Source organism: Haematobia irritans, chromosome 3 (assembly GCF_050003625.1).
Source record: "Haematobia irritans isolate KBUSLIRL chromosome 3, ASM5000362v1, whole genome shotgun sequence".
NCBI lineage: Eukaryota > Metazoa > Arthropoda > Insecta > Diptera > Muscidae > Haematobia > Haematobia irritans.
The window spans coordinates 103,692,246-103,704,260 of NC_134399.1; positions in this window are offsets into that span (position 1 = coordinate 103,692,246).

A 12,015-nucleotide genomic window follows, 5' to 3' on the forward strand; every position below is an offset into this window, starting at 1 on the left:
AAGCTCTCATCTGACATTCATCGTTTCCGCTTATCTTGAAATTTAATTATGTATATGCTAAGCGCATTAGCGTCTTTTAAATACTGCTAATAGCTGCAGGCGATTAGAATTTTGTTTATGGCTTGCATACTTCGATGCGTATTTGTTTTTACACATTCCCATCTGAGCAGAATCTCTCTCCTTCCCCAAATTTTGTTTTTGTGGGGAGGGGTCAATCCAAGAGGATACCTCTTAAGTAGTGAGAGAGACTACAGCCGGATCAATGTGAGAAGTGTGTCCACTTAAGAGACCATGTCAAATACAAATTTGTTGTGCTTGTGATATCTTTTGGATATGACCGTTGCTCGTTGTTTGTTGTATTTTTTTAATCGGTTTCCGAATATTTATGGCATTGATTCCAACACCGTAAGATCCCAAAGTCAATGTGGATAGCATGACACAAACTCACATTTTGGGTAAATGCATAAAAACTTTAAGTAATGGACATTTTGGTAAAAACTTTATATAAACGACATTTAAGATTATTTTTATGGAAGGTTTATTTAAGCGATGTATCGCAAATTTAGAAAAGTGTTATTGCTGTATAGAATTCATAAAAATGGTCAAGTGCAAAGCTTAAGGAATAATTACATTGGACGGAGGAAGAAACAAAAATGTATACCGCTTTCGTGTGTAATGCGCCTTGCAGACTATAAGTTTATCCGGACGACAGTGGTCGTGTCTCCCATATATTTGGTCGTGTATCCCATATATTTGCCACGTTATAAATTAAGGATCGATAACACCTTTACCGATTATTTAGTCATCAACGAATTGTCGTATCCATTGGACACATTGTAAGATACTTTACAAGCACAGACATCTCGTCCGGAAAAACCTCTGTAAGACGTATCCCAGCAAGAAATAGAGCACTCTTTCAGCAGGATTGTAAGGGAGAGAGGCAGTACCAACTGCTTACAAAATTACCGAATCAGCGTTGATTTTTGTGGGCGATGTCCCGATTTATAGCAGCTTCAACATAGCGCTGATATAATTGCTCATTTCAATAACAATATTGCTCACTTCTGAGTCATTGGTATAAAGGAAAATAGCACTACCTTTCGTGCATCTATACTGCATGAATTGGTTGCAATAACGTAAACGAATGATCATCATCAGTGTGGATGCACTGCCTACTTCATTGTATACAAAATAAATTTTACTGCTGAAATATTTTTTGCTGGGATAACTGGGTAGAATAAGCGTTGTCTAGAAGGAAATCTCTAGAATCTCTATCATAGAAGAGAAATATGTTGATGAAAAGAAGACTGCGCTGTGTTTTAGAATCTAAAGAACACATTCAATATCGAAATCCATGCCACATTGAAAGAAACTTGATCGTGAGCTGAACATATCGCGAAACAGATGCTTCAACTATTTAAAAATCAGTTTGGTCTAAAGCCATTGAAGCTCCAAAAAGTACAAGAACTCATTTATGAACAACCAAATTTTAGAGTGGAAAGAGCCAAGGAGTTGCTTCGCTTACACGAAAAATATCAGTTATCTAATTTAATTTTTTCTGGTGAGAATCCATTCCAAATTGATCAGTTTGTGATGGAACAAAATGATCGGGGTTATTTGTAAAAGAAGTCAGCTGGTAATTTACACCTTCAATTGGCTACCAGAACACTGCACCGTCGATGGTAATGGTTTGGGCCGCTGTACAGGCCATTGATCGCTCCCCGCTCGGCAGTACATCATGGACATTCAAATAGAACTCAGAACTATAGCACTCAGCACGCGTCAGCCATAGTGAAGGCTTAAAAGGGAAGTTCACCGCTTCATTTCTACCGCACAATGGCCACCAAAATCTTGGGATCTCAATCCGTTAGAATTTTACAACTGAGGGGAGCATACACGGGGTCATGGGTTCAAACCAGTTTAGATCAAACACCAAAAAAATTGTCAGTGGAATGCTTAAAAGGGAAGTACACCGCTTCATTTCTTCCCAGCGTTGCCATTTTGGTCCGATCGGACCAAAATTGGTCCAAAAGATTTATAATTTTTAAATTTGGTCCGATGGTCGGACCAAACGAAATTTAGCCTATTTTGGTCCATTTTCATAAATTTGGTCAAATTTATAAATATTTTGTAGTACGAGTATTTAAAATTTTTATCACATATTCAATAGTATCTATGCACTGAAAAAATATTCTCGTGAGGCCAAAGATTTCATGTCTTTAAAATAAGAATGCGATTTTTGCTTAGCATAGAAAACTCATTTCTTTGACATAAAGTTTTTTTTTGTCCAAAATTCGGAAATGTTTTTAACACTTTATTTTAAAGACGTTTTTTATTTGAAACATAAAATAATTTTCACTTTTAGTCGAGTCATGAAAAAAAGCTGGAATAATTAATAAATTAAAATTTGTTTTCTAGAATCAAGTACGCAAAACTTAAATTTACAAGTGAATTGTGACGTAAAGGTCTTCAATTTTCCGCTTCTATGGCTCAGAATAAATATTAAAATCATTGGTGAAAAGACAATACCTTTGGAACCGTAAATGGTTTTTTTCAAGAGTGGGATTAGATGCCATTTCAATCACAGAAAATCGAATAAAAATTTGGCGTATTAGGTCGTGGGTAAGGTTTTATATCTTTTTGAACAATTTTAACCCCTAAACTCGAATGTGGAATAGTAGGATTGAAAATTTGGAAATCTATATATTCTCTAAAGAAGTATAATCGGGAGAATCTTCATGGGACAATGCCAATATAAACCAAATGCGTGACTGTTGTGGTCTTTAACTACCTCTAAGGCGAAAGTTTAAGTCAGTTTTTTGTAATTGACTTTAAAAGTTGAAAAATCATGTCGACCGCTATGGTAGATCATATCAGTACATTCTGGTTTACTTAACTTTTTTAATAAAAGCACTATGTACAACAATAAAATACTTTTTTAAGGCATTTCTCTTCGAAATTGGAAATTTGGTCCGCTAAAGGGAATTTTGGTCTGATTTTTGATAAAATATGGTCCAAAATAAAATTTCGTTGTGGCAACGCTGTTTCTCCCGCACAATGGCCACCAATATCTCCGGATCTCAATCCGTTAGACTTTTACAACTGGGGGGAGCCACCGTGGTGCAATGGTTAGCATGCCCGCATTGCATACGCAGGGTAGTGGGTTCAAACCCAGTTTAGATCAAACGCCACAAATTGTTTCAGTGGTGGATAATCCCTTCTGAGTGTTTCAAAACTTCTCTAAGTGGTTTCATCGTAATGTGGAACACCGTTCGGACTATAAAAGAGAGGTCGCTTGTCATTGAACTAACCTCGCCTGGCACTATACCTAACCTCGTCTATCATCTGCGGAATTTTGGAGAATAAGTTTGGCACTAAAAACTATCAAAGTGTCGATCATCTCATAATGGCGCTTCGCCAAGAATGGACCGAAAATACCACAGGGTCGTTTGAAGACCATGGACATCTCAATGGGACTCAGCACCATCGCACTCAGAACGCGTCAACCAAGAATGGTTTAAGTTCCTCGATTCATTTCTACTGCACAATGGCGCCCAACAATCTGTTGGACATCTCAATGGGACTCAGCACCATCGCTCTCAGAACGCGTCAACCAAGAATGGTTTAAGTTCCTCGATTCATTTCTACTGCACAATGGCGCCCATCACCGCATCTCAATCTGTTGGACTTTTGCACCAGGAGCATATTGAGTAAGACTAAGGTTGCCATTAAAAATATGTAAGTGTCGATTATATCAAAACGCCGCCAAATATATCAAAATACCGCAACACCCATTCATGCAGAGTGGGATGGCTTTGTCGGCCTTTGAAGGACATAATTCGTGCCAAAGGTAGTCATCTCGAAGAAGCTGCATTGTAGTAGTGTATCCACTTTTCATCATCAGCAACGAAAATCTAGAAGAAAATGCAGCCTGGTTCTCTGAGAGAGAAAGAATAATAAATGACTAGGTGTGGAGGGCTATGAGAAAAAAAAGTTATTATGTGTCAATTTTTTCAAATGTAGTTCTGTCCAGGAATTAGGTAAAACAGCAATATTTAAAAAAAACTCAGTAATTATTCACTTCATTATGCAAACACTTTCAATTTAATTTTCTGTCATCGTTTTGGTATTGTTTTGTGGTTTTTAATTCAGAATTTTTTCAAAATCATAAATGTTGTTGATATTTTCCGACGCAAACGGCAGTACATTTGAGAACAAACTTCATGCACACAAAAAAATTTCACGAAAATTTTTCCAATTAAAATTTTAATTGAGTTTTAAAAAATATTCAATTAAATATTTAATTGATTTAACAAATTTTTTAATTGAAACAAAAATCAATCACAAAAATAATAGTATCAATTAATTTCTTAATTGGATCAATTAACTTTTTAATTGACCTTCAATTAATTTTTTAATTGATACTATCATTTCTGTGATTGAAGACATTTCAATTAAAAAATAATTGGATCAATTAATTTCGTGATTGAATCAGAAAAATATTTTTTTGTGTGTGATATTATGGTGACAGAGTTCTCTCGTGCTTAATTTCGTTATGACTAAACTGTGTCTTCTTCTAGATTATCTTCGTCACCAGTAACGATCACGGTAGCCATAGTTGGTAGAATTCTACCAAGAATTGTAGATTTTTTCTTGTTTGATAGATTGGTAGAATTCTTGATATTTTGATAGATTTTATATTTTTTTATAGAAATAAAATTTTGACAACATTTTCTATAGAAATAAAATTTTGGCAAAATTTTCTATAGAAATCAAATTTTGACAAAATTTTCGATGGAAATAAAAATTTCCAAAAATTTTCTATAGAAATAAAATTTTGCAAAAATTTTCTATGGAAACAAATTTTTGCAAAAATTTTCTATAGAAAGAAATTTTTGCAAAAAATTTCTATAGAAATAAAATTTTGACACAACTTCCCATAGAAATAAAATTTTGACACAATTTTCTATAGAAGTAAAATTTTTGTAAATTATTTTTGGCACGAGCGGTGAACTAATTATTAAAGTAAAGATCATCGACATCTTTTTAGTTAAAATTTCTTTGTAGGTGAATTTTTCATATTATGTAAATTTTTCATGTTATGTTAATTTTTTTCTGCGTAGGTAGGTGGAAAACGATGGGACCCGACTAGTATTGGCCCCTGGACAAACATCGACGAGAAATCTAACAACAAAGGACAACATCGTATATTTCTACTTCTTCACACCACCTACGATATTTGTGTACTATTTATTGGGGAATAAACGATCATTCACAATGTAGATACAAAATATTTTATAACCCAAAAAACTACATTCCGTACATTATATTCCCAACTAGAGAAAATTAACCGAAAAATATTCGTGACAAAGGGTCATTTAAATATTGACCACAAAACCAAGAAAATTGAATATTAACCATTTCAGAATACTTTCACTTACCATCCCCTAAAAATGCGTCAACAACTCTTTTCCGCAATTTCTTCATAAAGTCAACAGCCTACACTTAAATTACCACTTATAAACATTTCAAATATGATTTCTGTATTTCTCGTGTTTTTTTGTTTTATAGGGCAAGGGTAATTAAAGGGTCCTAAATGTCCAACCATTTCCAACCAACTACAAACTCATTAACAATATTTTGTTGTCGACGACTGTTTGTAGTAGTCGGTGGGGTCTTGTACGCAAAAAAAAATATATTAATCACTACAATGTTCTCATAAGGCCATGTGAAAAGTTTATTGAGGAAAAATGCGTGGTTTTGCCTGAAAATAAAATAAAACAATAACGAGAACAAATTACATTTAACCGGCTCTAACAGTGTGTATTATGAAATACGACAATATCAATTTCTCTTGGAAGTAGTGATAAGGGGAAATTTTGCACAGTGACTCTTAGAGAAATCAATTGAAACTACCGGGATCCCGCCAATACCTCAATTAATCAATTACACAATTACATTGAAAAAATATTGTCGTGAGGTCAAAGGTATATACGAATGCCAATTTTAATGAAATCTTCTTGCAATTTGTATACACACATAGGAGATATTTTTCCATACTTTATTGTAAACACGTTTTTTACTTGAAACATAGCATAATTTCTACTTGAAGTCCAGTCTGAGTTTGGAAATTAAAGGTGCAGTTGTATGATAACGGCCAACGAGTCTGGGATCTACACTTCATACGATCACTCGGGCGAATATCGTGCACAAGCTTACGATGAAAAAATCACGTCAGAAATCTAGGTTTTGTTGACAGTTTCCTTCAATGAGAGTTCAAGGTGTGGTGTCCTCCATATTCCTACCGTCCGGCCACAAAAAAAAAAAACGACAATTTGTGGTTTTTCCATCGGTATAATAAATCGACCCATATCGCATTGAATTTTCGGTAAAAATGCATCCAATATAGTTCCACAACCAACTGATTGTGACATCTGACTTTTCAGCAAACTCTAATGACCGCTCCAGGGGATTCGGTTTGAGTCTATTGAAGACACTAAACCTAAATCGCTACTTTAATTAAGGGTATTAATGGAATATACCTTCAAATACTGTTACGAGAATTTGAAGAAAACGTTGACATAGGCGACCAAGGATAATTACTTTGAATGGAAAGAAATAGATTTGCCAGAATTCCTTTGGCACAGAAATTGTGACAAAAATTTCTATAGAAATAAAATTTTTACAAAATTTCCTATAGAAATAAAAAAATTCCCTATGGAAACAAAACTTCGACAAAATTCCCTAAAGAAATAAAATTTTGAGAAATTTTTGTATAGAAATAAAATTTTGACAAAATTTTGTATAGAAATAAAATGTAGACAAAAATTTTCTATGGAAGTAAAATAGCGACAAAAGTCTTTATAGAAAGAACATTTTGACAAAATTTTCTATAGAAATAAAATTTTGACAAAATTTTCTATAGAAATAAAACTTCGACAAAATTTTCTATAGAAATAAAATTTTGACAAAATTTTATATAGAAATAAAATTTTTATAAAATTTTTTACAGAAATAAAATTTTGACAAAATTTTCTGTAGAAATAAAATTTTGACAAAGTTTTCTATAGAAATAAAATTTTGATAAAATTTTGCTGTAGAAATAAAATTTTGACAAAATTTTCTATATAAATAAAATTCTGACAAAATTTTCTATAGAAGTAAAAATGTTGAAAAAATTTTATATAGAAGTAAAATTAAAACAAAAAAAAATATAGAAATACAATTCTATTAAAATTTTCTAAAGAAATTTATACAAAATTTTGTATAGAAATAAAATTTTGACAATATTTTATAAAGAAATAAAATTTTGACAAAATTTTCTATAAAAATAAAATGTTGACAAAATTTTCTACAGAAATAAAATTGTGACAAAATTTTGTATAGAAATAATATTGTGACAAACTTTTGTATAGAAATAAAATTTTGACAAAATTTTCTATAGAAATAAAATTTTCGTTTTGTTTGTTATTGTTGGCTTCTCTTCAATCGTTATTGTTGTTTTTTTATCTCAGCTTAAAGCCATGCATTGACTAAACTACAAGTGTAGCTTAACCAACAGAGGAAAAGTATGCTTGTCAAATTTATTTGGGCAAAGCCCTATAGACTGCAAAATGGTTGGATGTACAGCTGTTTCGGAATTACCACATTCCTCATCAGCATCCTCTACTTGCAGCAAAACTATCAACCAATTATCAGAATAAATTCGGGTAATTCACTCAACCCAACGTGAACTACACTTGAACCTCCCGAAAAAGGGTTTGATAGTCGGCTACTGCCTAAACAAATTTGCCAGCATATCTCTTTTCCTTTGCCAAACTCAAATCATCGATTTGTATGTATTTGGCTGGGTTTGTTTTTGAGCGTGCTTCCTCTATCTTCATTCGTTTTGTTTGTTATTGTTGGCTTCTCTTCAATCGTTATTGTTGTTTTTTTATCTCAGCTTAAAAACAAACCCAGCCAAATACATACAAATCGATGATTTGAGTTTGGCAAAGGAAAAGAGATATGCTGGCAAATTTGTTTAGGCAGTAGCCGACTATCAAACCCTTTTTCGGGAGGTTCAAGTGTAGTTCACGTTGGGTTGAGTGAATTACCCGAATTTATTCTGATAATTGGTTGATAGTTTTGCTGCTAGTAGAGGATGCTGATGAGGAATGTGGTAATTCCGAAACAGCTGTACATCCAACCATCTTGCAGTCTATAGGGCTTTGCCCAAATAAATTTGACAAGCATACTTTTCCTCTGTTGGTTAAGCTACACTTGTAGTTTAGTCAATGCATGGCTTTAAGCTGAGATAAAAAAACAACAATAGAAATAAAATTTTGACAAAATTTTCTATAGAAATAAAATTTTGACAGAATTTCCTATAGAAATAAAAAGTGGAAAAAATTTTGTATAGAAGTAAAATTTTGACAAAATTTTTCGATCGAAAAAAAAAATTTGACAAAATTTTATATAGAAAGAAAATTTTGACAAATTTTTCTATAGAAATAAAATTTTGACAAAATTTTCTGTAGAAATAACATTTTTACAAAATTGTCTATAGAAATAAAATTTTGACAAAATTTTCTATAGAAATAAAATTTTGACAACATTTTCTATAGAAATAAAATTTTTACAAAATTTTATATAGAAATAAAAATGTTGAAAAAATTTTGTATACAAGTAAAATTTAAAAAACAACATTATAGAAATACAATTTTGATAAAATTTTCTATAGAAATAAAATTTTTGACAAAATTTTCCATATAAATAAAATTTTTAAAAAAATTTCTATAGAAATAAATATTTGACAAAATTTTATATAGAAATAAAATTTTTATAAAATTTCCTGTAGAAACAAAAATGTTGAAAAATTTTTGTATAGAAATAAAATTTTGACAAAATTTTATATAAAAATAAAAATGTTGAAAAAATTTTGTATAGAAATAAAATTTTGACAAAATTTTATATCGAAATAAAATTTTGACAAATTTTTCTATAGGAATAAAATTTTGACAAAATTTTCTATAGAAATAAAATTTTGACAAAATTTTCTATAGAAATAACATTTTGACAAAATTTTCTGTAGAAACAAAATTTTGACAAAATTTTGTATAGAAAAAAAATTTTGACAAGATGTGTATAGAAATAAAATTTTGACAAAATTTTCCATAGAAATAAAATTTTGGTAAAATTTTCTATAGAAATAAAATATTGACAAAATTTTCTATAGAAAGAAAATTTTGGCAAAATTTTCTATAGAAATAAAATTTTGGCAAAATTTTCTATAGAAATAAAAAGTTGAAAAAATTTTGTATAGAAGTAAAATTTTGACAAGATTTTTCAATAGAAATAAAATTTCGACAAAATGTTCTATAAAAATATTTTTTTTTACAAAATTTTCTATACAAATAAAATGTTGACAAAATTTTGTATAGAAATAAAATTTTGAAAAAATTTTCTATAGAAATAAAATTTTGGCAACATTTTCTATAGAAATAAAATTGTTCTGCAAGTCATCGTACACTGCAGAACGAACAGCATCACACGTACAAAATCCGAGAAGATGGTTAGTGGCACTAACCGAAATATTGGAAATAAATATTAAAACAAATCAATAATCGATTGTTTCTATGACCTCAAGCCGAACAAAATTAATAATCAGAATAAACATGAAATAGGTCAACAACATTAAAAAATATTTTTAAGAAATAAAATTGTGCCAAAATTTTGTATATAAATAAAATTTTGACAAAATTTTTTAAAGAAGTAAAATTTTGACAAAATTTTCTATAGAAATAAAATGTTGACAAAATTTCCTGTAGAAATAAAAATGTTGAAAAAATTTTCTATAGAAATAAAATTTTGGAAAAATTTTCTATAGAAATAAAATTTTGACAAAATTTTATATAGAATTAAAATTTTGGCAAAATTTTATATAGAAATAAAATTTTGACAAAATTTTCTATAGAAATAAAATTTTGACAAAATTTTCTATAGAAATAAAATTTTGACAAATTTTTCTATAGAAATAAAATTTTGACAAAATTTTCTATAGAAATAAAATTTTGGAAAAATTTTCTATAGAAATAAAATTTTGACAAAATTTTCTATAGAAATAAAATTTTGACAAAATTTTATATAGAATTAAAATTTTGACAAAATTTTATATAGAAATAAAATTTTGACAAAATTTTCTATAGAAATAAAATTTTGACAAAATTTTCCATAGAAATAAAATTTTGGCAAAATTTTCTACAGAAATAAAATGTTGACAAAATTTTGTATAGAAATAAAATGTTGACAAAATTTTGTACAGAAATAAAATTTTGACAAAATTTTCTATTGAAATAAAATTTTGACAAAATTTTCTATAGAAATAAATTTTTTACAAAATTTTATATAGCAATAAATTGTTGACAAAATTTCCTGTAGAAATAAAAATGTTTTAAAAAAATTTTATATAGAAATAAACTTTTGAAAATATTGTGTACTGAAATAAAACGTTGAAAAAACTTTGTATAGAAATAAAATTGTGATTTTTTTTTTTATAGAAATAAAATTTTGACAAAATTCTAGGGGAACATTTTTTTCTTGAGGTGTGTCTAAAGTAGTATTTTCAATTCGGCATAGGTCAACCCAACTCCATTTGGATTTGTTAAATGTTTGATAAAACCACTGTGCCTTTGATGGCAATCCAACAGCAGACACAGAAAAAAAAATTGAGAAAATATATTAGTTGCTAATGGGTGGGGGTTGTTTAACATACGCACGTTAGGCATATCCTTAAAAACTTGCAACGCTTATAAGTGCTTTTTCAACGGCATTTTGTTTCCGTTTTTCGTAAACACCCACCACTATTATGGCCAGTCATCAGTCAAGTGACTGACGGTCCACGGAATGCGGTGACGACGTTCCAAGTGCAGTATTTGTGTCCCGTCCCCCACAACAATTGGGTGAAATGAATATATGGTAGTATAAGGATATGTATGCTTGTGTGGTGGGTTGTAATTTTGATTCCACGATTATTGCTACAATTGCTTTATAAATCATTATGTGGATACACGTGACCTACTCTAGCCTCCTAGGGCATTCACAACATCAATAGTGCGCACTCCACTCATTAAGTGGCAAGAGTTACCTTCTGCACTCATATACACACTCACACACACACATTGCCATCACTCCTGGTGGCTAGTGAAAGGATATTTTTAAGATTTGATTCGTTCTTGCATCGACGCGTGTTTGTTTGTAGGTGTTCGTTAACCAACATTTATTTTGAATGTGTGGAAAGGCTATGGGCACATAAGTTCAACACTTGAGTGTGGCAAGTTCTTCGGGTATTTAAAGTCATTTAACCCCACTCTGCATAAGGTTGTAATTAATTTCCGTCTTTTCTTGTTTGTTATCGTTGTTGTAGTTGGTTTTACTGCGATTGCCATTATTCGCTGTTCTACCATTTCATGTTACAACATTAACAATAATCAAAGGACGAAGTTAATCTTGTGAGATTTCTGAGGTGCCATTTGTAAGGCACGTCTGGGTTTGTAGGGGTTTCGTATGTCCGTATTTTCAAAAGAATGGACGATTTTTTTTTTATTTTTATGTGAGCCTGATATCATTGCAGGTCAGTTTTTCATACAAATTAATTATTCTATATGTTATTACAATAGTAGGATGAAGATTGAAGAATTTTTATTATTATTAGTTATTGAATAGAAACTGTCAGATCAGGGATGTAAAAGTTGGTACAATTGCACGAAATTTATTACATTCCACTTCTCAAAAAGTACAATGGTACTACAATGACCTATTTGATATAATTTGAAATACTCAGTTAGTCTTTAAAATTCTCGAGAAGTCCCAATTAAATAATTGTCCATTTTTCTATATCCTGACATGGCTAAAATAATATATATAGGATTTTATGAAGCATTTCCATTGAACTTTAGTATTGATACTGAGATCATGTCTAAACTTCAAAACTTCTGCCAGATCATGGACAACTCTTGAGTAAAAAAAATCACTCAA